At 40.9% G+C, this 27193-nt stretch overlaps 1 pseudogene; it reads right to left on the reverse strand.

Moving 5' to 3' along the window:
* Nucleotides 1-439: 439 nt before the first annotated feature.
* Nucleotides 440-26801, reverse strand: LOC132232498 (semaphorin-4F-like; annotated as a pseudogene).
* Nucleotides 26802-27193: the final 392 nt, after the last annotated feature.

Below are 27193 nucleotides of genomic sequence, written 5' to 3' on the forward strand. Positions count from 1 at the left end.
GCCAGGTAGAACCTTCCTGGGAGACATCTTAATATCTCTAGATCAGTTTCAGTGAAGATTCTTATGGCTCCTGTTTGAGTCATGTGACCAGCCCTGGGCCCGCCTTGGCCATGTGGCCACTCTGAAGTAGGGAAGGAGTGCTAGGTGAGATAGTCCAAACCAGATCACATGAGAGAAAACTGTGTAGTTACCACAGAAAAGAGAAAGAATACTAGACAGGCAAACCAACAAATGTTCCCTACTGCAGTGACATTCTTAATTGGGTATGGTGACAGAGATCATTTATGAACACTGTTTTTTGTTGTTGTTGTTTTTTATTTTTATTTTTTTCAAAGAGAACTCAGAGGCCATGATGGTCTTCCAGGCCCAGGGACCCCAACATCCCAATGGTCACTCCATTCCAGTGGCCAGTCATGCACTAGCGATTATTTGCCCAGCCCTAGGTGGATGTTTCATCACACATGGCCAGAGCAGCCCCAGTTAACCGAATAAGGGCTGGTCTCGGGCAAGGATCAAGCAGAAACGGTGGAGGGAAGCCACCAAAGCCACTGCCCCTCTTGCCTAGAGCCAGGGGCAGCCGCTCATCTTCAGGAGACAGAGGGAGGATCCTGGCTGTAGCTTGTGGTCCCAGATGGCGGTGCCCCCAGGTCCGAGCCCACCTTGCCTCTAGCCAGAAGTTCCCTCTGTCGCTGTTGCTGCTGACATCGACCAATCAGGAGAGTCAGGGATGCTGCAGGAACCCCCAGAAAGAAGCCAGCCAGTCCAGCCACCACAGTGTGGGCCCAGCTTGAGGGGCCCTGCTGGCTGCCCCATACCAAGCTGTAAGCTGCTACTACATGGGCTGCCCCACCCTCTTGACATCCACAAGCATAAGCACCCATGGCCCCTGAGGTTACCTCCACCTCTAGCCCATCCCTCCGGGGGGGTAAAAGCAGTCACTCCACTGGGCTGGTGCCACACACAGGATGCCCAGGCTGAGCTTGGGGAACATGGCAAGACCACGTGCGCAGCTGTAGCCACAGGAACTTCAAACACACTGGGTGTTCTCCAGGCTCTTCAGGACACAAAGAAGAGACATCCGCTGACTCTATGTCTTGGACCAGCCCTCCATGCTCCCCAGCATGGGCCACACACGCAGCTGGCTGGAAGCTCCAGGCACAGACAGCGTCTTGGGCCAGGATGCACTCTGGGCAGCTCTGGAGACGTCCACAGTTGGTTGTGTTCATTTGTGTTACCTCAGTACGGGAGCCAACCAGGAGCCAGCTTTGATACAATTTCATATTCTCAACCTGCTGTGGCTCTGGGAATAAGGCCAGATCCTCAAGGACGCTGAGCTTGGCTCCAATCCGCACAGCTCTGTGGAGGCGTCCATCCTCTGTCCCCAGGTAGAGCACATCGTACTCTCCCTGAGAGGCTGGCCACCCTGTGGGTAAAATAGATAGTACAGCCTAATTATTAATGCATTGATTTTTTTTTAAAGGCCACTTTATTGGCAACACACCATAGAAATGTATTTTGTAAGTGTAGGTAAAATAGACAGTACAGCTTAATTATTAATGCTTCTCCTGTTCATGTTCAAACTTCATTACATGTTAGGTAGTTCAAAAATAAAAACTGCCCTGCTGGGTGTGACTCAGGGGTTGAGTGTCAATCCAGGAGGTGGCAGGTTCTATTCTGTTTGGGGTACATGCCTGGCTTTCGGGCTTGATCCCCAGAGCGGGCCGTGCAGGAGGCAGCAAATCAATGATCCTCTCATCATTGATGTTTCTATCTCTCCCTCTCTCCCTCTCCCTTCCTCTCTAAATTCAATAACAAATACATCTTTTAAAATAATAACAAATAGGAGAACCAAGATGGTGGCATAGGTTAACGCCGGAGTTTGCTGCTTTAAACAACTACTTCAAAAGTGAAACTAAAAGACGGAACGGACATCACGCAGAACCACAGGAACGTTAGCTGAGTGGAAGTCCTACAACTAGGAAGAAAGAGAAACACATACGGACACTCAGAGGAGGCGCAGTGCTGAAGTCAAATTCTGAGGTGCGGAGTGCGCGGAGCGGGCTGGCGGCTGAGGGCGTGGCGTTTTCAATCGGGAGGGAGTCGCAGACTCTGAGCTCCAGATACAGGCGAGTCTTTAGGGACCCAGACTCAAACGGGAGAAGCGGGACTGTCTGGCTTCGGTCAGAGCGAGTGCAGCTTTCTTTCCGAGCTTTGCAGCGGGTGCTGGAACTCAGAGAGGCAGAGCCCCTGGGGACAGGACTGAGAGCCGCCATAACTGCTCTCTCTGGCCCACCCTGTTGATCCTGTTCGACCCGCCCCGCCCAAGCCCTGCACAGAGGCATTTGCCGGATAGCCTCAGGCAAAGGCTAGATTAGCACCTCCCTAGAGGACAGAAGTTCTCTCACTGCTGACACAGCTGATTCTCATAGCCACTTGGCCTGGAGGTCAAACCCTCCCTAGTATTAGCTACAACAATCAAGGTTTAACTATAACACTGCGAACAAAGACCACTGTGGGGTGCACCAAGGAAGCATAACAAAATGCGGAGACAAAGAAACAGGACAAAATTGTCAGTGGAAGATATAGAGTTCAGAACCACACTTTTAAGGTCTCTCAAGAACTGTTTAGAAGCTGCCGATAAACTTAATGAGATCTACAAGAAAACTAATGAGACCCTCGATGTTATGTTGGGGAACCAACTAGAAATTAAGCATACACGGACTGAAATAACGAATATTATACAGACGCCCGACAGCAGACCAGAGGAGCGCAAGAATCAAGTCAATGATTTGAAATGCGAGGAAGCAAAAAACATCCAACCGGAAAAGCAAAATGAAAAAAGAATCCAAAAATGCGAGGATAGTGTAAGGAGCCTCTGGGACAGCTTCAAGCGTACCAACATCCCAATTATAGGGGTGCCAGAAGATGAGAGAGAGCAAGATATTGAAAACCTATTTGAAGAAATAATGACAGAAAACTTCCCCCACCTGGTGAAAGAAATGGACTTACAGGTCCAAGAAGCGCGGAGAACCCCAAACAAAAGGAATCCAAAGAGGACCACACCAAGACACATCATAATTAAAATGCCAAGAGCAAAAGATAAAGAGAGAATCTTAAAAACAGCAAGAGAAAGAAACTCAGTTACCTACAAGGGAATACCCATACGACTGTCAGCTGATTTCTCAACAGAAACTTTGCAGGCCAGAAGGGAGTGGCAAGAAATATTCAAAGTGATGAATAGCAAGAACCTACAACCAAGATTACTTTATCCAGCAAAGCTATCATTCAGAATTGAAGGTCAGATAAAGAGCTTCACAGATAAGGAAAAGCTAAAGGAGTTCATCACCACCAAACCAGGATTATATGAAATGCTGAAAGGTATCTTTTAAGAAGAGGAAGAGGAAGAAAAAGGTAAAGATACAAATTATGAACAACAAATATGCATCTATCAACAAGTGAATCTAAGAATCAAGTGAATAAATAATCTGATGAACAGAATGAACTGGTGATTATAATAGAATCAGGGACATAGAAAGGGAATGGACTGACTATTCTTGGGGGGGAAAGGGGTGTGGGAGATGCGGGAAGAGACTGGACAAAAATCGTGCACCTATGGATGAGGACAGTGGGTGGGGAGTGAGGGCGGAGGGTGGGGCGGGAACTGGGAGGAGGGGAGATATGGGGGGGAAAAAAGAGGAACAAATGTAATAATCTGAACAATAAAGATTTAATTAAAGAAATAAAATAAAATAATAACAAATAAAAACTACCTCAATGTGACCAATTAGACTTACAAATCTTATAGGCAAATGGCACTAAAGGAATGGTTTGACAATTGCAATGGTCTTGAGTGGCAGAAATTTATAGTAAAGTTGTCATAACAGAAGTTTAATGATTCTGATTGGTGTTCACTGTAGAAAACAAAATGCTGACATGAAACTGATGATAGCTGTCAGGTTGCACAAAATGAAGGTAATTCCTCAGAGCAGCAAGTCTCCTTTAAAATTTACTTGTGGCTAACTTAAAACAAATAAATAATTATTAAATAAAATCATTTTATTTTAAAAATGGATTTTTAAAGCCTGTGGTTTTATCTGTATATTGATAGATCTGATTTATCTTCCAGGTATAAATGTTATAGCTTTAAGTATATAATATTTACTAAATACATTGAGCAAACCTTTTCAGAGAAGATTTGATACCGAGGCCATCTCAATTAATACAGGAACCCCATAGCACTGTTATCTTTAAACTACATTTGAGGAAATCCATGGAAACATTGTATAGAACTGATAAATAATGGAGTTAAAATAGATTAATTAATGTCTACCTTCATGTTTTTAATCACTATAATATATTACCTCTCATTCAAAGATTCTTATTAAATGAATGGATTAATGATTACTGAGAATCAACCCTACTATTCTGCCATGACTGACTGAAAAAAAAGTTAAAATTAGAAAGAAACCAAAATGGATATTAGTTCACTTAAAAAGAAGACAGAGAAACCAGCCCTTTCATATTTTATGAATGTAATATTAATTAGTCAAACTCTTTAGGATAATGTGAGGCTATTTTTGTAGAGCAAGACACATGTTTCTTTTTTTATTTTTTAAATTCTTTATTGTTTAAAATATTACATATAGTATTACATATATCTCCTTTTCTCCCATTGATCTCTCTCCAGCCACTCCCACCCCACAGCACATGCCATCACCCCCCTAGTGTCTATGTCCATTAGTTATGCTTCTATGCATGCATACAAGTCCTTTGGTTGATCTCTTACCCCCACTCCCTGCCTTCCCTCTGTTTGATGCTTCTCTGTCTCTGGGTCTGTTTTTTTCATCTGTTTATGTTCATTATATTCCACACATGAGTGAGATTATGTGATATTTATCTTTTTCTGACTGGCTTATTTCACTTAGCATAATGTTCTCCATGTCCATCCATGCTGTTGCAAATGATGAGTTCTTTCTTTTTTACAGCAGTGTAGCATTCTATTGTGTAGATGTACCACCATTTTTTAATCCACTCATCTGCTGATGGGCACTTAGGCTGATTCCAAATCTTAGCTATTGCAAATTGTGCTGCTATGAACGTAAGGGTGCATATGTCCTTTCTGATTGGTGTCTCTAGTTTCTTGGGGTATATTCCTAGAAGTGGGATCACTGAGTCAAATAGAAGTTCCATTTTTTATTTTTTGATGAAACTCCATACTGTCTTCCACAGTGGCTGCACCAGTCTGCGTTCTCACCAGCAGTGCATGAAGGTTCCTGTTTCTCCACATCCTCTCCAGCACTTGTCATTTGTTGATGATAGCCATTCTGACAGGTGTGACATTGTCATTTTGATTTGCATCTCTTGGATAATTAGTGACTTTGAGCGTGTTTTCACATATCTCTTGCCTTCTGTATGTCCACTTCCGAAAAGTAAGACATGTTTCTGGGAGAAAGTTTTGATCTACTAGATCTACTAGAAGCATAGCGTTTGATTTAAACACACACACACACACACACACACCCCACTCTAGTATGTGCTGTCAATTCAATATATACATTTAATATTTAATTTTTTTCTTGAGGCAAGAGTCAAATGTATGGTAACCTACATGAATTTCTTTTCTTTCACCAAATGTCACTTACTGCTTGTCCTTTGATATTTCAGGAACAATGCCATCTGACAGTGCTGCTGAATCAGTGTCTGCTTTGGTTGAATACTCAGCTGTTTTTATGAGGTGTGACACATAGCTACCTGACACCTGGCAATATGTGGTTACTTTTTCCTGAATGTCACTGACTTTCCAAACAAACACTTGAAATAGATTGACTAATAATAGATGAGAGTGGAAGTAAAGAAGAGATAATGGATTAATGCAAAACAAAACAAAATAAAACAAAAACTATTAAGACTAATCATAGTCTCTGCAGAAGCAGAATTTTTGTCCAAAAGGTAATGAGCTTTAGACCTCAAATATCAGAATAGTCACCATATTTCAATATCCAGGAAAACCTTTTCATATGTTCATTTAAAAGCTATCTTTATGAAATTCCAACTCAATCTCAGTTAAAAGATCATTATTCATCCTAATTTGTTGGCTTCTCTCTAGATAATACTAGATGTTCCTATTTTTATCTGAGTTCTGCAATTACCTTGTGAATCAGTCATTTAAATATATTATTCACTATCAAGAACTTTATTGCCTTTCCTTTATTTTTTAAATAAATTGCTCTATTTTTGATACTTTATCTATAATGATAAAAGCATAATATGCTAATTAGACCAGACATCCTTCCAGACGAAGCCGCTGAGGCGGGGGCCAAGGCAGAGGGGGTCACTGTGGCAGGCAGGCAGGGGCCAAGGCAGCCACAGCAGTGGCAGGGGCCAAACCCCTTGCATGGATTTCATGTATTGAGCCTCTAGTATTATATATTTTGAGAGAAATTACAAATGAGTAGTAGCACAAGAAAAATTTTATTATACTTAAAGTTAGGTCCTTTTCCATCATCTTCTTAATATCAGGACTTTAGAATCATGCTATAAAACTTCTCAACATTTAAGGTCTTTTCAATCTGTTCACTTCACAAAGATATGCAGAAATAAGAAAGACCCCTGGAGAATTGTCTTCCAATACTCAGGGCTCTTTTTCCACTAAGTTATTCAATGAATCCCTCATTATTTTGGTGAATTCACTCCACTGCAAAGATATATTAGTATTAGGATTAGCTGTCTGCAGTTAGTATTAGTATTAGCTATCTGCAATATGCTCACATACATATTCCTACATCAGTGCATTCACACTCCTTTCCCTATAGTGCCATGAATTTTTGAAGAGGACCTTAGCAATAGGTGATAATCCCAAGGATCCTGTTACGGGGGAGAGATCAACCAAAGGACTTCTATGCATGCATAAAAGCCTAACCAATGGACAGACACCAGAGGGGTGAGGGCGTGAGTGTGGGAGGGTGGGGGGACAAGGACACATTGTAATACCTTAATCAATAAAGAAAAAAAAAGATAGAATTTTATCCCTCCCTCCTCCCATTTCATATATTGAGGTCCTAATGCCTCAGACCTCAGAATATGACCTTATTTGCAAATAGAGTTGTTGCAGATGTAATTAGTTAACACATTAAGTGCTCTGTCAGTCACCGGTGACTGACACTATACTTTCCGTCCCAAAGACAAAACAGGCTGGGCACTTAAGATAATCCAATGAGACTACAGCCATTATAAATATGGGAAATTTGGACACAGATGTGCACAAGGGGAGCACCATGTGAAAATGAAGCCAGAGATTGCTCTGAGGCTTCAACAGCCAGAGAACGCTCTGAGGCTTCAACAGCCAGAGAACAGCAAAGATGCCAGGAACCACCCGAAGTTAGGGGAGAGCCATAGGATAGATGCTCTCTCAGAACCTTCAGACACCTTGGTCTTGAACTTCTAGTTTCAAAAACTGTGAGACAAACTATTTCTGTTGCTTTAGCCACTAAGTTTGTGGTATTTTTTAATAGCAGTTCTAGAAAACTAACATAGACTCACACAGACTTTTAGAAGACCTGATGCTGCCATGCAGTAACACTTGAGGGGAATCTGAAAGCCATTCTACAATCTGAGCTCATATCAGCCCCCACGATTTAGGTGGTATGGGTGAATCCTCAAACCCAGCAAGGCTGTACCTAAAGCTCAGCAGCAAAAAAAATAAATCACTAATCTCAAAGGGCATATCTAATGCTAGGATTTTAGTGCTGAAGCAACTCTTCAGACCTGAACTATATTACTGACATGCCTGTCCTGAATTCTGGACCAAGTTTTCTTTGCTCTCGGCAATTGGAAAACTCAGTCTGCCACAATTCTGCCTACATCTTCCTTTGGTCTACAGCACAGTTTCTAAGCCTTGCCTTGTCCTACCATCACCCCTATCTCAACAGTGAGAGATGTAGCCTGGGTTCTAGTGACCTGCACATGAGAAAGAATGCACATAGTAGAAAACTGACAAGGTGAGAGCAGAGCTACCTTTTTCCTTCACAAAAGAACAACAGTTACTAGAGCATGAGTTCACGTGTGATGTACCCTGTATGTCCAAGTTAAAGAACTTGAACAAGAAGTTTTCTGCCTCTAGAATAATAATAGCATCTTACATCCAACTTTTTGTGTTATTTACCCCATGAGGTACTTTGCCTATGATTTCTAGTTGACCCTTATAATGACCACCATTCTCATCATCCACTGAATACCTACAGTGTGTTTGTACTGTAGTAGGTTTTAATATACTTCATTTTAATTCATATGCAGTATGAGGTCAGGCATTATTCTTCACATTTTATTGATAAAGGATACTGAGGTTCAGAGCTGTTAAATATTTACAGTGGCAGAGTAGAAATTTTGACTGACAAGAGTAATGCACTGACAATCTAGGACATATTATAAACATAAAAATACCAAAAGGAAAAGATATAAAATATTATATCAACAATAGAAGTCTCTATTTGCATTTCTATAGTCAAAGAGATTTATTGCCCTAGGGAACACATCAGTGACGATTAATATCTCAAATCTGAAAGTAACAGGATAATAAGACAGATTCTCTCTATATATAATATACTAAACTTTTCATGACACTGTTTTCCCACTTAAGGCTCAAAATGTCCTGTTTTATTTTCTCTCGCCCTATCACCCATCTCCTTCTCTCTCCAAGCATGAGCATGGACTGAAATGCCATGAAAAACATAGGCAGAGTGTACAAGCAATACCTTCCATTGTGTGGTTCACAGCATTACTATACATTTCCTGTTGGGGTCCAGCCCCAGCAAGTCCAGGGGTTCCCAAAGGTGTGGATGGAGTCAGCAAAGAAGGAATGACATGGAGACAGCGTTCAGTTGATCAGCATAGCGAGGTTCTCTAGCCAGGTTCTGTATTTATTGTCCTGTTACATCTGTATTTATACCAGTTGATTTTAATCCTATCCATTCTATTCCAAAGGTTAGAGCATTTGTTAATCTAGTTCTGTTGAGTTTAATCCTATCAATTCTATTCCAAAGGTTAGGGCATTTGTTAATCTGTTGAGTTTAATCCTGCCTAGGTTAATCTCTGTGTTCCATTATAAGGGCTATTCCAAGGTCACTGCTCTACAGATAAGATACAAGGAAGTGACTGAAGGAGATTATCCTACCCAGTAAAGGTTATGTCCTCCCAGCCTTGTTGTTTGCCTTCCCTGGGACTGCCCTGTGTCAGTGGGTCTCCAGGGGTATAGGCTTTGGTGCTTTCCCTGGTGGGTAGACCCCTGGGGATGTGGGCCCAGCAAGTCCCAAATTTATTGCCAACAGTCTTAGTCCAAGTTCTTCATAAGTAGTACATGGTATTTCTGTAACACTAGGGGGTTTCACTGATTTATTCTCTTCCTTAGTCCTGTTAATCCCTAACTCCAGGGAAAAAATCCTCACCTGGGGAAACAACCTTTCTCGAGGAGGTGGTCTTGTTTAAAACACATAGCGCTAAGAGGAGGAGCAAACATATTAAGAACAGTATGCCATATGCCAGGTCCCTTGAAACATATGCTGTGCAAATGTTTCTTCCCTGCAGCGACCGTGTCAAGCAGCAAGGATGGACTGGCTTCCGGCTATCTCCCCCCATTATTTCAGACAAGTAGGTCTTAGGCCTTTACTGAAACTATAAGAACTTATTTCTAGCCCCCAAATTGCAAAAGCCTGTTGAATTAATATAGAAATGCAATAGGCTGGCTAGATCTACTATCCTTGAGACTGTGGAAAGTGGAGTTTCCTGAAGCTTATAGGCTTAATATTACTTGCAGTAAGATGATTTCCCCAGAGATGCTGTTTTGCTATGGATTACCCTAGATTTATGACACCATTCCCAGCAAGATTCTGGATTCATTCTACCAACACCCTTTTATAAATTCATGAATCAAAACACAGATTCAGAAATTAACAAAGGGATGAAGCAGAAGATCACAATACCAAAAGCCAACTTATTTTATATTATCATGCAGGAAAAAACAATTACTCTCAATGGGAACTTAGTTTAATTTACTACTCAAATATTCAACTTTGAAGGTTATCGGAACTTTGAAGGGATTATTTCTGAAGTAGTTCATTAAAAAATGTGTTGGTCCTGGCTGGTTTGGCTCAGTGTATAGAACATGGGCCTGCGGACTGAAGGGTCCCAGGTTTGATTCTGGTCAAGAGCACGTATCCTGGTTGCAGGCTCAATCCCTGGCACTGGCCGAGGCATATGCAGAGGCAACCAATCGATGTGCCTCTCTCACATCAGTGTTTCTCTCTCTGTGTCTCTCCCTCTCCCTTCCACTCTCTCTAAAATGGAAAAATATCCTCCGGAGAGTTTTAACAACAACAATTTGTAATTATATATGTGTGTGTATATATAATATTTATATATACTAATGTAAATAAAATGGTCATTCCTTATCTTAGAGAAACAAATGATAAGAAGCCAATCCGTTCCTTTTCTTGTGAGTAAAAGAGGGGAAAATTTCCTCTTTTATTTGCAATAACATAAATTCAGGGATTCATATTTTTCAAAGACACTAATTGCACTTAAATTTTTTTTGCTCTTAAGACAATAGAATAAGTGAGATCTTAGAGCAAGAACTAGAAAAAAGATGATGATTTGTATTTATGCTTTTCTTCGTAACAGTTTCTTGTGCAGACAGAGAGGAACAGTAAATAAATATTTTATCAAGTCAGAAAACTGTAGGAACTGAATATTATTACCAAAGAAAAATACTAGATAAACTGAGAAAATTAAATGGAATGACATAATCTCCCTTCTGGTTATAAGTGTCTATGAATTAAATAAATATTAAATACATAGTATTAGACATTTTGTATAAATAATTTTTGAGATAATTTGTAATTTTCTTTATTCTCACTTATCATTAATTTTCCTAGTTTCTTTACTAATATGCAATTTCAAAGCAAATGTATGTGTGTGTGTGTGTGTGTGTGTGTGTATTTGCATTTAGAGTATGCATAAGAGCTAACAGGATAGTGCCCAAGAATGTGGGCTTCAGAGACAACTTGGATGTGAATCTTGGCGGAGCCAACTGGAAAGTTTGTAATCTTGAACAAGTGATATCACATCTCTTTGTCCAAATGTTCTCATGTGTAAAATAGATTAATAGTATTACATGGTGCTGTTCTAAGGAAAAAATGACTCAGTATGGTGGCCTCAGTAATGTACTCAGTAAACTGAGTACATTAACACTTTGGAGAGTATGGACAGTTTTAAGGGAATCACTTTTCAGATCCTGAGCTCACACGTACTGGAAAAGGGTCATGTCAGAGGTGCCAGGCCTGTTTTCCTCTCTCTTTTCACTGCTGTCCTTTTCCACATTCTACAATAAGGTATACCTTCTGTCCACCCAGGAGCTTACTGTGCTGCTTTCATTTAATATATAAATCCTCTGGCGTCTCAGAACGCGACTAAATGAAAGTGTTGTTATTGTTTAGTCAGGGGTCCTCAAACTATGGCCCGCGGGCCACATGCAAATACAAATATTGTATTTGTTCCCGTTTTGTTTTTTTACTTCAAAATAAGATATGTGCAGGTGCATAGGAATTTGTTCATAGTTTTTTTTTAAACTATAGTCCGGCCCTCCAACGGTCTGAGGGACAGTGAACTGGCCCCCTGTTTAAAAAGTTTGAGGACCCCTGGTTCAGATAGTGAGTGCCATTAATGAGTAAAAAAAAATTTTTTTTTTTGCAAGTCTGGTGATTTTAAGTTCTTTGCTTTCAACAAAGTAGATGGAGGACCTAATTGAGTTTTCAGCTGATAAGTCATTGATAGGTCATTAGAAATCATTAGGGATGATAAGAACAGAGATATGTTCCATTCTTATCTACCTCTGCATGTGAACAAATTTCTTAGCTTGTTATGTATCCCTGGTCAAATTTAAAAATATTTTAAATATATGCACATTATATATACATACTTACATAAATGTACTAGATGTACTATATTAGATATATTAGTATATGTCTAATTAGGGATGGTAGGTATCAAATTGCTTTATGACCTAGCCCCAGAAGGCAGGAGCCATCACTCTGGCTATAGTCACCAGAACCGATAATCAGGGGAAGATATAGATCCCAACTCTTGATGGAGAGCTGTCATTGTCACATTGTGATAGGGCTTGTTGGGTGGAATGTATTATTGGAACCATCATTGAAAAATATAAAATACCACATATTATGAAAGATAAAATCCTACAAGTTTTTTTTTCTACTTAGTAATGAAGTCATATCTCTGAAGTTAGTTTCCTTTTAGAAAGAAAACTCCCATTTTCTCCCTTTCTGGAACCCTTAAGGAAGGGAAGTTTCTGGTCCTGAATTCTGGGGAGGGGAGTCGTGCTGATGGACACTCACATGTGCAGGAGCTAGATCTAAGGTCGCAGAGGATTAGAGATCCCCAAACACTTACATTAGAATGGTTTGGGTAGGGGGTCCTGGGAATAGTTATAGGAAGTGTCCAGCTTTGAGTTTTTCTTTGGTAATTCTGCCTTTTGAGATCCCCAAGACTTCGGTAAAAATTTGGTTTATGTTACATTACATTGGGTTTGTTTGTTTCTTCTTTGTGTTAGGATGAACAACTGATTTGTCTAGGACTTTCTGGTTTCAGTACTTAAAGTCCCATGTTGCAGCAAACTCCTCAGAGGGTGGCAAACTGGAATAGTTGGTCCCTCTAGCTAGTGTCTGTGCCTGGGGTTAATTGTTGGGGGTGAAGCGTAATAGCCTGAGGAAAGCTGGTCTCATGTCAGTCAGCTAGCAGGAACCTTCAGAAGAGGTGTGCCACGTCCTCATTACTTGAATCAGTCAGCAATTCAGGCAGCAATAAAATGCTAAGAAAAGGAAGCTAAATCTTGGAACTAAATCTGAGAACTAAAAGTAACTTAATCTAAGAACTAAGCAGGTACCCTTTCAGTGTCACAATAGGGATTGTCTAGCTGGTCCACAGAGGTATTATCTGAGTTTCTAGGGGTGAATACCTTTGTTTGACTTGCTGTTTTCATAAGGATTGGGATATTTCATATTTCTGTAAAGTTCGTAATTAATTATAGAAGCTGGTTCACATGGTTCTTTTCTGATAGTAATATAAATGAATTTTGTTTGAGAGATGAAATGATTTCTGCCCTGCAAAAACAATGAACCCCGAAAGTTACAGTATTATTGCCCCGAAGGATATTAATTAGTATTGTATTTAAATTAGCATTCTTTTTGAAACTAGTCTATCTTGCTGGTTTCCTTATTAATGGAGTGAATAACTTTTTTTTGAGTGAGCAATGTTTTTATTTTTGAAAATAATGCTTTGCCATTAAAGATTTATAGGATGCTTTAATATTCCTCAGAAAGATCCTAGTGAAGCAGGGATTTGGGGGGAACATAGGCAGGCTTAGGGTTTTTAGAATTGGGGTCCATGGAAAAGCCCGGGGCTGCACTGGGAGAAGGTATATTCCCATAACACAAGGAAGCCAGGTGCGGTCACATCTCCATAAGACAAGGGAGCAGCAACAGTTGCATTTACCTAAGACAAGGGAACTGGAAGTAGCCAAGAAAGGTCTATATTTACAAAATAAAGAGAAGGAAGCCCTTCATTCAGAAGGAGAAGAAGAAAGCCCAGAGGAATAGGGGAACAATGGGGAAGGAGAGGGGAGAACCTCACCTGTCCCATGTGAGGTTCAACCTTTGAGCCCAGGAGTTACTATAGTAACCACCTCCAAGAATACTCACCAATCAGAGGGGATATCAAGGCACCAGGGTCTGTAGCCTTTATAAGCCATGGGGGAGAAGAATTCTGTGGGACTCTTCCCCCTCCCTATGTGGGAGTCCATTTTGTGAGACTCTCCCTCTCCCTATGTGGGAGTCTGTACTTGTTCTTCAATAGTTCCACCTTGGCTATACCACTTTTTGCCCGTGGATTCATTCTTCGATTCTGGCAGACAAAGAAACCGGGTTCCAGTCCAAAAATTCGGTATCAATGAAAGGGCGAGTCGTCATGGGGCCTACGTGGGCCAGCCGCCGGGACGCACAGCCTGACCACGCTGCTGGCAGCCTCGGGCACTGACTCCCCAGCCCACAGCAGGAGCCTGGTGCAGGCTGCCACCCACCTGCCCGCCGCCCCCGGACCGGACACGCACGGCAGCAGCGGCGGCGGGGCGCATGCCCTCGCCCGAGGAGATGGAGGAGGAGGTGATTGCCAGCGCCCCTGGGGACAAGACGGAGGACGTGGACTTCCTGTCTGGGCTGGAACTGGTCGATCTGCTGGACCCCCGGCAACCGGACTGGCCCCTGGAGCCCGGGCTCAGCTCGCCCTTGGGCGGGCTAGGACTGCGCCCTCCATCTTGCCCTGGGTCCTCCATTTTGGGGGCAGCCGCCATGTGCCCAGGAGAGTACCTTCTTCCGGAAGCCCAGGCCCCTGCTGGCCACGCCCGGGATTTCTTTAAACTAACCAATGACAATCAAGGGACGTGCGCGCCATAGAGATGACCACATCCTGTGTAACAAGACCCGACTCACGCCTGGCCAATCGGCGGGGCCCACAGTCCCCTCCCCTGCCCTTACTATAAAACCCACAATCCCATCAGGCCTCGCTCTCTCTGCCACTGGGCTTACCGTTGCATCGGTGCGTGTGGTCGGGGAGCCGAACTAGTTCGAAATGAAGGACTCTGCTTTTGCATCGGACTCGCTGGCTCCCTGGTGGGCTTTTTGGGAACCTTGAAATCTGGGCACAACAATCACTAGTAATTCATGAGGGAGAGAACCTAGTAAAAGCCTGGGTTTCCAATATCACCTCTCCCTCCCAGGCTTGTGGAGACAATGAATATGATGAAGAGATTGGGTGTTCCCAGAGGAGGAAGTCCTTCTGTCCCTCTTCCATCTTCACTGCCAATCCCCCCAGGCTTCCCCTCTACTTTCCCCTGCTGAAGAGCCCCTCCTTTCAGTCAATGAATTCTACTAATGCGGTGAGGTGGGGGGAAGTGCAAGTTCTTCCAAACACTCAAACCCAAATATCTATCAGTCAAACCTTCCTCTGACCAAGATGGTCTACTTAAAGCTTACTTATACCACATTATGATCCCAAAGGAGTCTTCGTTGCTTTCCTCAGCCTCACCGAAGATGCTTTTCTAGGAAGGAGTTGGAGGTAGAATCAGATTCAGAATCAAACTATACATATACATATATGTATGCATGTGTACTGTATATATTGTCAGGGCCCTGACAGGGAAACAGAAATCAGAGACCGCTCTACAGATGTGTTTGTTTTTAAGAAGTGAATGCCAGGAATTGGTTAAATAGGTGGTTGAATGGCTGAGAAACCAGACAGCACAGTGAGGCACTCCAGCTATGAGCAGCCTCAGGCAGCCGCTCTCCTCCTGTGGCTGCAGGGAAAGAAGGGGAGAGCAGTGTTTCTGAAGTTCATGGGCTGGTATTAAAAGGCAGACATTGGAATCATGGGGATGATGCAGCTGTTGGCAGAGAAACTGCCAAGGCAGATAGAGAAGAAAAGAAATAGTCTGGTTTCTTCCTTCTTACCTTTCCACTGGCTAAACCTATCAGGGAACAGATGACTACAAAGCCTGGGAACTGCAGCCTTCGGGGCCCAGTCCTGTGAAGAGGAGAACCGAGCAGCAGGAGGGGGGAGAAGGAAATGGGACAATACTGGTGCATTATGTAGTGGGAAGAGGTCAATAGAGGCTAATTTTCTGTTTCTTCCAATTTTCAGGTTCATTGGCCTTTAGATTTCTTATCTTGCTACTAGGAGATGTAAAGAAAAGTATTTTTACTATTTGCTCCAGGACCTTGAATCAGGTCAAAAACTTTCCAAGAATACAAAGAGTTGTTCTGAATTTCTTGAAATTACCTGTATTTGCAGATAGTTAACTTGGTCAAGCTAAGTAAAGGTCACTCTCTCAACTCCTGCATTTTACTTTAATACTTTTTTCACTCTCTCTTTTGCTTGGTCTCCCAAAGATATTTTCTCAAGTATTGACTCATTTCTACACCCCTCAGAAATAGAGACCTTTTACCATTGATTCCACTTCCTCTAATTCAATTGCTGTTCCGTTTCACACATCCACATGGAAACTACTGGGTTTTGTGGTAATACTAATTACTCCCCCTTTTTGCCTTTTAGTTCTGCATAGATTTAAAAAGTAGATATGGAAGTGAGGTTAGGAGCAAATATCAATTGTATTGCCAGAAAGGGTAGATCAAAGAGCACAACAGAAAATAGAAGGTGAAATATACTCCTTGCTTCTTCCCTCTGAATCAAACTTACATGTTGTCATAGATAGAGAAAACAGATAAACTGCAGGCCAGGGTCCCATATGCTCAGTTTCTTCTCTACACTTTCAAAACTTGATGAATCAAATTGGGGGACATTCAAATATAAGGTACAGAGAGTGACCAGAAGTTATCCCCAATGTTCCTTTCTGGAGAATATAGGAGAATGTCACTCTGTGAAAATGAGAGAAGAAAGATAATGGATGTTCCCACCAGTCAAATTACTTCCTATATAAAATGTTATTCAATCTGCTAAAACTTAATTGTGGGCCAGGTTAGCTCCATTGGTTATCAACTTGTATATAAAATCAACCCCTGCCTTAAAAACTTACAAATCAGATGTTCCTTTATAAAACAAATTTAAAATCCTGATTAAAAGAGTTTAAATTTAAAAAAATCTTTAAAACTTTACAATTATATTATGCAATGTTATAAAAGTTAACACCATATATTAACAAATCAACAAATGACAAGTGCTAATGAGGATGTGGAGGAAAGGGAACCCTAGTGCACTGCTGGTGGGAATGCAGACTGACAGTCATTATGGAAAACAGTATGGAGTTTCCTCAAAAAATAAAATATGGAACTGCCATTTGATGCAGTGATTCCATTTCTAGGAATATATCCTAAGAAACTGAAACACAAATCAGAAAGAATGTATGCATCCCTATGTTCATAGAAGCACAATTTATAATAGCTAAGATCTGGAAATAGCCCAAGTGCCCATCAGTGGATGAGTGGATAAAAAAAAGCTGTGGTACATTTACACCATGGAATACTATGCAGCAGTAAAAAAAAAAAAAAAGAAGAAGAAGGATCTCTTACCCTTTGAGACAGCATAGAGGGACCTGGAGAGTATTATGCTAAGCAAAATAAGCCAGTTAGAGAAAGACAAGTATCACATGATCTCACTCATATGTGGAATCTAATGAACAGAATAAACTGATGGACAAAATAGATCCAGAGACATAGAAGAATGGAACACACCGTGGAATCTCAGAGGGAAGGCGGGTGTGGGTGGGAAGAGATCAAAGAACTTGTATATGCATAACCCATGGACACAGACAATAGGGTGGGGAGGGCTAGGAGGGGTCCAAGTGGGGAAAAGAGGAACATATGTAATACTTTCAACAATAAAGATTTAATTTTTAAAAAATTTAACACAATGTAAGAAAAATATACTGTTGTACACTGAATATAATCAGTAACTCCAATTCAACTTTCAGAGTACCGGAAGCATGATTAGGAACATTAAAGCATTTTGTGGTTGAAAATAATTGAAAGTATTTTCCTGAAAGGAAAGGTGTGTAACAATGTAACAGCATATGAAATCTATTTTAATTCTAAATCCATTTCTTTTAAATTTAATATTTTAAAAAATGAAAGTATATGTCCACTAGATGGCAGCAGATGAAATCTTTTAACAGTACCTCTGATAAAGGAGAAGGGAAAGGAAGTCCCTGCTGGCAGTTAAGTCTTCAGGGGGAGCTAGGAATGTAGACAGAGACCAGGACTTGCAAAATACAGTGATAAATCAGATAAATCATCATCCACATTATGATTACAGACTATCTATATTGGTCTCCTAAAGTCAAACTCTTTTAACACCAATTCCTTTGGACTTCTATGTTCTAAGATAATACCACAGACAAACTGATCCAACAGTAACTGTCCACAGTCTTACAAGTTCTGAAAATACAATCACTGACTGTGATAGAGACTGCCCTAAATTACAAATTCTTATCAATATTTTCCAGAACCACCTCGTGGTTAACTCTAACACCCCAACCCTTTAAAGTAACCTTCCTTAAGTCCCTTCTTTGGTATTCATTCTCTCTTGAATTAGACTTGTAGAGTTGTTCCTGATGGTATCAGCTGATGAGCTTTAATACATCAATGAAACATGCTATTTTTAAACTTATCAAGGAATTATTTTCATAATTGCATATAATATTGAAATAAATGTACTTCAGGTACTATAAGTCAAATGTGATCAGTGCATCAAATATACATACAAAGACTCTCTCCTCCTTGACTAAACTTTATTTATTTTTTTTAATCCTCACCCAAGGATGTTTTTCCATTGATTTTTAGCGAGAGTGGAAGAGAGAGGCAAAGACGGAGAGAAATATCGATGTGACTGAAACACATCGTTTGGTTGCCTTCTGCAGGATCCTGACCAGAGCCCTATGGCCCGCGGGCCGGATCCGGCCCGTTTGAAATGAATAAAACTATTGAAAAAAAAGACCGTACCCTTTTATGTAATGATGTTTACTTTGAATTTATATTAGTTCACACAAACACTCCATCCATGCTTTTGTTCCGGCCCTCCGGTCCAGTTTAAGAACCCATTGTGGCCCTCGAGTCAAAAAGTTTGCCCACCCCTGGGCTAGGGCCTTAACTAACCTTTAGATGAGCTCCCCTGAGTCCTCTTTTCAACAGTCTAACCCAGTGGTTCTCAACCTTCTGGCCCTTTAAATACAGTTCCTCATGTTGTGACCCAACCATAAAATTATTTTCGTTGCTACTTCATAACTGTAATGTTGCTACTGTTATGAATCATAATGTAAATATCTGATATGCAGGATGGTCTTAGGCGACCCTTATGAAAGGGTTGTTCGACTGCCAAAGGGTTCACGACCCACAGGTTGAGAACCGCTGGCTCTAAGCCAATTTTAGCAGTGAACCCTGCTAATTCATCACCCTTAGTATCTGATAAAATTCCTCATTCTCCCCTTTGATGTATAAGTTGTTGGCCTATCTTTAGCAAGAATCCTGTTAGCAAGAATTTCTCTGCTCTTGATATCTACTCTTAGTAATTTTTCATCTACTAATACCCTCAACCTGCTTTTTGGCTATAAATCCCCATTTATCTTTATTGTATTTGGAATTAAGTATAATTTCTCACTCCTATTGCAATCATCTTAAAGAAAGTCTTATTTAGTATTTGAACAACAGTGAGAATACTTTCTTAGTTATAATACATGTTTATTTTTTAAATTTTTACTTGTTTTTAAAACTTTAACATGTGATCTAACAATCATTCTGAATGGGTTTAAACCCGAATTTATTTTTAAAGTGCATTATCTCTAACAGGAATACATTTCTAAAGATCTTCTTCACCATTTATCTTTTCATTCAGCTGTTTATTGCTTCATTTATTAACCACCTAAATGATCTTCCAGTATCCCAACTCCAATACACTCAATCACATTGCACACTGAAATCCTAAACTTCCTACCTAACTAGTAAATATAACTTTATGTTTATTTCAACACCACACATTAATAATCAAAAGGCCTCGGCTCTCCCAGATACTTCTGGGCGCCCCTATTTCTACAAAGATGTCAATTAGGGAGTCATTCCTGAGCATCTACATATTGTTTATCTTTTATTCCAGCTCCTTCCCTTTCAAAGCAGTTTGTTATCTGTAACGGTATTTCAGGAAGCTCTAAAACTCATTGTGGCAGCTAGCTTTCTTTCTAAGTGTTTTTAAACTTATCTCTATTGTACCTTACAGCAAACATTGATTTAGATTGTTATGCTTCTTGCAAACATTATTACTTATTTAAATTCTACCCGTTCACTAAAGATAATCTCAATGTTGCTCTCTCTATATAGCCTTTTGTGAGAACATCTGCTATTATATTTCCCTCCTCAATTTATTCAATTTCTACCCATTGGTTGAGGGACTAACTTGTAGAAGGCTACACATAGTAGGTACTTTTTTAATATAAAAGTTTATTATTCTAATAAGTTGATAAATAATTATCTTTTTTGAGTATCTACTATAATCTAGGAACTGTGCTAGACACTTTTACTATATTACTTCTAATCCTCATAATAACTTTCAAATAGTTTATTATTATCCTTATTTTACAAATGAGGAACTAAGGGTCAGAATGTGTAAAAGACTTACCCCAGATCACATAATAACTAAGCAGAAGAGCTGGATCCAAACTCTACGTTTTATTCACTCTACATGATGCTTCCTTCATGCTCCCCCCGTTTTATTTTCCTCTGGTTTTAAAATTATTTAGCTTTTTATTTATCCAGTCGGTTAGACTTCTAGTCTCAATAAATTAATCTCAGTAAACTTTCCTCTTGGTAAGCCAAAAAAACAAAGTTAAATAAAAAGCCTGTAATCATTGAAAAAAGTAGTACTTATAGCACCCTCATTTAAAATATGCTTTTTTGCAGTAGATTGCAGTCATTTTAGCCTAGAACTTGCAGATCTTGCTTTTTTGGTGTGGAATGTGGAATGCTTGACTACATAATTACAGGAGGCAGCATATTAGAAACTGCAGCAAAAGTAACTACTCTCACGCAGTGAGGAAGCAAGCATAATTTACCAGTCTGGGTAAGCAAACAAGGGCCATTTACTAAAGGCACACCGTTCTATATCCCTTATTGTTGAGGTCATCCCCATATTAAACTACATTAATGTGTACCATTATGTTGTTTATCTGCTTTATTGACTCATTTGTTAAAGAAAGTTACATGAATTATCCTCCATAAGTTACTTTAGCGAGTAGTTCTTCCTACATACATGTTTAGCTGAAATTGATATTATGTGGAGGGTATTTAATAGGATCTCTTACACATTTATTGTTTAATTAAAACTGGTGTCTCAATATTTTGAAAGCTCTTTGAATCTATAAAAGTATAGATATTAAAATCGTTTTGTATTTTCTAGAAGATAACAAGTGACTATTACATAAAATTTCAATATAGGCATTGAAATATAGCTACCAATTAAAACACTCCCTGATAAATTTGATCTGTCTTTCAGGAAAATACTCTACATATTATGATCTTCAGTTAAGTATTATCAGGGCAAAAACTGAAAACAAGCCAATACTATCTATATGGAAATGGTTAAATAAATTAGAGTTGATTCATTCAATGGAATTCAATACAGACATTGTTTCTTCATGTAAAGATAGCCCACGTGGATTGCTGAGTGTGATGTTAGCTAAGGTTAAACTTGCAAGGCAAACAAAGATCCACTATTTCTTTTTAAATATTTAGACTGCAATTCTTATAGCTGGATGGCAACATCCTGCATTATATAAGAAAAACCCTGTGGCCAGACATTTCTCCACTTGAATAAATGCTAATATTTAAAAAAGACACAGCTAAGTTATTAAACTTTGCTTTAAAAAATAAATTTATTATAGAAATGGGAAAACATAATTTTATAGTAAAATGTAAAAGATATGGAGTCACACTCTCCCTCCTGCCCCGCTCCTCCCTCTCAGGGTTCCCAGGAGACTTGCAACCAGGGGAGCAGTGAGCAGCAGCAGCTCATCTCTGGCCAACCCCTTGAACCTGTCCCCAAGGCCCCCTTTTCTCAGGCTTCTCAGTGAGCCAAAGCAGTCCAGCCTAGGCTCTCCTGTTACACCAAGGCACCAGTTAATTAATAGCTAAAAAAATTATTATTAATTATGTGATTTAGCAAAATTTAGCCCCCAAATAACATTTATTTAACTTTTTAGAACTGATAGGAACTTTAGTAATTAATTGCATACTCCTTTATGGTAGCCACCATATGGCTACAAATGTGGCTATAGTGTGCTTGAACTGTGAACAGACCAGTGAATCGGAAATGAGTAAAATGTTAAATATCCACTATGATGATTGATAGAGAGTAAGTACACAACAAATTGCATTTTTCTTTTTCACTTCCTCTTTTTTTTCTAAAAATCCAACAAGTTATCCTAGATTCTAGAAATGGAGACATACACTAACAAAGCAGTTTACCTTCTAGGATCTTAGTGTTGTAAATAATGAACTCTATTTTAAACTAGAAATGCAAACAGTAAACATTGGAGAAAAAACTGTGGCTATTTTGTTGATATATTTTTTATTTTTAAATCTAAATTATTTAACATTTTTATTTAAAAATTTATTTTAAATAAAAATTATATTTTTGTATTTTTAATTCATTTTCATTTATATTGTCACCTTCATAACAACCATATGAAACAGAGTAGGGAGAGCCTCCATTTTATAAATAAGGATTCTTGACTTGAAAGAGTTTAAGTGACTTGCCCAAGACATTTAGTTAATAAATAGAGAGGTAAATCTGGAGCTTGGTCTCAGATTACACAGGTGGTGCATTTTATATCCTATCTAATAAAAGAGAAAAATGGTAATTGGCGTACGACGATACCCTTTTCATTGGCTAATCAGGGCTATATGCAAATTAACTGCCAACAAGATGGCGGTTAATTTGCATATGTAGGCACAATGCAGGGAGGAGAAAGGGAAAGCAGGAAGAAGCCCCCTGCCACTGACAGTGATCAGAAACCCAGGGGGGAGCTAAGAGCTGGGGGGCAGGCGCCTTTGCCGCCCTGGCCAGTGATAGCAGGAAGTAGGGGTGGAGCCAGCGACGGGAGCTGGACACAGTCGAAGCTGGCAGTCCCGGGAGCTAGGGGTCCCTTGCCTGGGCCTAAAGCGAAGCCCACGATCGCGGGGCCGCTGCAGCTGTGGGTCCCCGCTGCCCAGGCCGACGCCTCAGCCAGAGGCGTTAGGCCTGGGCAGGGGCGGAGCCTGCCACCACGGGGAGCTGGGGGTCCCCTGCCCAGGCCTGACACCTCTGCCGGAGGCCTCAGGCCTGGTCAAGGGGCCGATCCGGTGATTGGTGATCGGAGGGTGATGAGGGTCAACTCCTCTGGCCGAGGGATCAGGCCTGGGTGGGGGGCGGAGCTGGGGGTTGGGGGGATATGATGGTCCCCTTGCCCAGGCCTGAAGCCTGGGTCAGAGGCGTCAGGCTTGGGCGGGGGGTGGAGCAAGCGATCAGAGGGAGATGGGGGTCCCCTGCCCAGGCATGATTCCTGAGCCAGAGGCCTCAGGCCTGGGCGGGGGCCAGAGCCAGTGATCAGGGGGAGATGGGGCCCCCTGTCCAAGCCTGACACCTCTGGCGGAGGCGTCAGGCCTGGGCAAGGGGCCGATCAGGCGATCGGAGGGTGATGGGGGTCTACGCCTCTGGCCGAGGCTTCAGGCCTGGGCTGGGGGCAGAACCAGTGATGCGGGGAAATGAGGGTCCCCTGCCCAAGCCTGACACCTCTGTCAGAGGCGTCAGGCCTGGGCAAGGGGCCGATCCTGCAATTGGAGGGTGATGGGGGTCAACGCCTGAGGGCTCCCAGTATGTGAGAGGGGGCAGGCTGGGCTGAGGGAAACTCCCCCCCCCACACACACACACCCAGTGCACGAATTTCGTGCACCGGGCCCCTAGTTTATAATAATTGCTTCTTTCTACTAGATTAAATATATTATTTGAATACAATGTGATATTTAGTTGAAGCATATATTATCTTTAAAGATTTTGACATTTATTTACTATTATGTAATTCAGTTCAAGATTTGAAGGGGATGAAGAACAGACTGTTTTGCTTTTTAAATGTTTCTTTTAACTAGTTTTAAATTTATAAAAGTTACACTTAATTTATTATGCAATAAAAATTGTGGGGGGAAAAAAGTTGTGAAAAAAATTACACAGAAACATGAAATAGACTTTTGCCCAAATGTGTAATTCTCTGTACTAACTCATGAACAGGTTTCCTTTTTTTAAAACTTATGTTTGTAAGCCAAGACTCTATAATAAAAATATGCTCTTAATCATAGGGAAAGTGATTCCAAATCACTAGCTAAAAATCCTTCTCTCTCAAGAGAAACCAGTTTTACTTGCATGGTAACTACTGTTAATGCTCTGTTTGAGTGGCCCTAACTGGTGATATTTATTTTTATAATTACCATTGAGAAATAGAACAAATAAAATGGAGTCACTGTGGTCAAGCTACTAAATTACTAACTTCAAGTGAGTTGAGGCATAAGGAAATTATTATCCTTGTTTTAACTGACTCTGGGAACTTAAACCTTGAAACTTTTCAATCCTGCATTGGTACTTGGATGTGCATCAGTGTGTGTGTGTTAATGCCTGGACACAGATCAGACCTCCAGTTAGCCATCTGGATGACCTCAAAAGAAATGCTTCGTTATCTAGGCCATCAGACATCTGGTGAATACTTATCTTGGACCACCAATCCAGGGGCTGTGAATATAGAACTGATTCTTTTCAAGAATGTTCTTTTTACTATAAAATTCTCAGACTTTTGGAACACTCTCAGTATTGCTTAGATGTGTTTCTAGTTTGCAAACCCTAAGACCCTTGAATAAATCTTTGTCATTTATTTATAGCTATAGTCTCCTGACTCTTTTTGAGTATGTTCAGTCAACATCATTATTACACATTTGAAATCACAGAATAGTTTTTTGGAACCAAATACAAAATTTCAGGAAATGATCAGTTATTACATGAAAAAAAGTAGAAGTACAAAAATATCTTAATTCAAAACCGTAATTCTACAACTTTGAAAAAGTTATGAAGGATGGAAAATAAAATGGTATTTATTCTCAAAATAAGGAAAGATGAGAAAGATCTTACTAGTTTATCTCAAAACTCATTGAACCAAGAATGAGATCTTTATGTTTAAATTTTAGTTTAGCCTGGCCAGCGTGGCTCAATGGTTGAGTGTGTAAACCTGTGAGCCAGGAGGTCACGGTTTGATTCCCAGTCAGGGCATATGCCTGGGTTGCGGGCTCAATTTCCAGTGTGGGGTGTGCAGGAGGCATCTATCAATTATTCTCTCTCATCATTGATGTTTCTATCTCTCCCTTTCCCTTCCTCCCTGAAATCAATAGAAATATATTTTTAAAAAATTTGTTCTATTGAAGAATTCACTTTTGTGACTAGCCTATGTCTATGCTATTCCTTTGATGAGAGAGAGAATGGGAAAAGCTCCTTAACAAAATATCTACTTGGGAATTTTGATATAATAAAGATAAATTTGACATCTCTTAAAGTAATCTGCACAACCACTGAATTCTTCTTGATCTTCTGAAGCTTAATGGCTAGAGTACCCTCCAAAGATTATTATTGTCAAATGAAAAATTATCCTGAAAAGGCAGAGGGAAGAAGAAAGGGAAGGAAAGAGGGAGGGAAACTTGGCAGCATCACTGAGGAAATTAAAAAATCATAATTATTGGATCTCACAAACCAGAGACTCTGAATTAATTGAGCTGGTGTGTGACCTGGTATTGTGACTTTTATAAGCATCAAAAATATTTTTAATATGAAGTCAAAGTTATGTATTTATGGTTTATCTGGTGAACTAAAGGAGACTGTAGAATTTTTGGAAATTTACTGAGGTTTATAAGGTCCCAATCAGTTATGAGCCAACAAAATAGTGAGTATATCATTAATATTCATTAGTAAATATCATTCCCAACACATGCAATGGATCAAGAAAGGATGAAATGAAAGGCCAAATTGGCAGTCAGTATTTCCCCAGTAATGTTTGTCAAAAGTGAGCTTCCACTTATCATTTACTTTGTATAGTTCTCAACTACTAACCATCTCTACACTAACATTGGCCAGTTATTATTACTTTCTGAGGAAAGGAGGAAAGGAAAGAAAAGAATGCAGTACTGAAGGAAATTTGAAGAGCAGAAGAATCTGCTCAAAAGATTGAATATTAAAATGTATTTGATAGCCTCATGAACAAATTGTGATTTATTAAACATCTATCCTGCCACTTGCACTGTGATAGAAGCCTTTCTTGCCATCATAGAGCCTGCATTATTTCCATGATACTTTAGTTTTGTCACCACAGCTAATATTTGCACTAATAATATATCAACAACTATTTGAAGTGTTTCTCCAACATATTAAATTCCCTTTCAGCACCTTACAGTTATCCACTTATTCCCACTAGATGTTTAATAAAAGTCTGTCTACCTGTCATGAACAACACTGGCAAAAACTTTGAGAGATAGGAAGTTAAAAATGAATAATCCTGTATAATAAAAGGCTAATATGCAAATAGACTGATCGGTGGAACAACGGAACAACCAGTTGCTATGACGTGCACTGACCACCAGGGGGCATGTGCAAAACATGGCAGGCGTTGGCAGCAGACAGCATTACATGGAACATGGTGGGCATTGGCCGTGGTGGGATAGTGGAGCAGGTGAGCAGGAGTGCCAGACCAAGGCAGGGCACTGGTCGCCATCATTGGGGTGAGCCTCTAGTGGTTACTGAAAATTCTTTGCTCTCACGTGCTGCAGTCCCGCCTGGCACTTGCACCTGCTGCCGGCACCAGCCCTGCTCACACCCGCTGCTGATACTGGAGCCACGGCTCACACTTGCTGTCAGTTTAACAGCAGTTAAACTGATCGCTTGACACTGTCAGCAGGTGCAAGCGGCGGCTGTCTACCCTGATCACCCCCCAGGGCTTCTCCACCTCCCCCTGTTCCTGCGGGGTAATCGGGACCAGAAGCCGCCTCTTGCACTTGCTGCTGGCGCCGGAGCCGCTGCTCGTACCCGCTGCCAGCGCCTGATGCTGGTCCTGATCGCTTGGTGAAATCAGCAGGTGTGAGCGGCGGCTGCTGGCCCCCATCACCCGTGAGGTAAGTCTCCATCTCACCCTGCTCCTGAGGGGCAATTGGGGCAGAAGCCACCACTCACACCCACTGATGGCGCCGTCTCTACTCACACCCACTGACGGCGCCATCTCTGCTCACACCCGCTGCTGGCGCCAGCCCCAATGGCTCCACACCATCAGCAGGTGCAAGCGGGGCCAGTGCCGTCAGCTCATGGGAGTGGCGGCGGGAGCGGGGCTGCCGATAGACAGGAGACCAGGAGCTGCAGTGGGAGGGATTGGGCAGGGGCAGGGAGGTGGGCCGAGACCCGCCCCTGTGCCCACCACAGCCTTGCAGCCCACAGTTCCTTTCAAGGTGCACGAATTTGTGCCCTGGGCCCCTAGCATTTTAATAAAATATGCAAAGGAAACACTATGAATTATAAAATTGCT

Source organism: Myotis daubentonii, chromosome 4 (genome assembly GCF_963259705.1).
Source record: "Myotis daubentonii chromosome 4, mMyoDau2.1, whole genome shotgun sequence".
Classification (NCBI taxonomy): Eukaryota; Metazoa; Chordata; class Mammalia; order Chiroptera; family Vespertilionidae; genus Myotis; species Myotis daubentonii.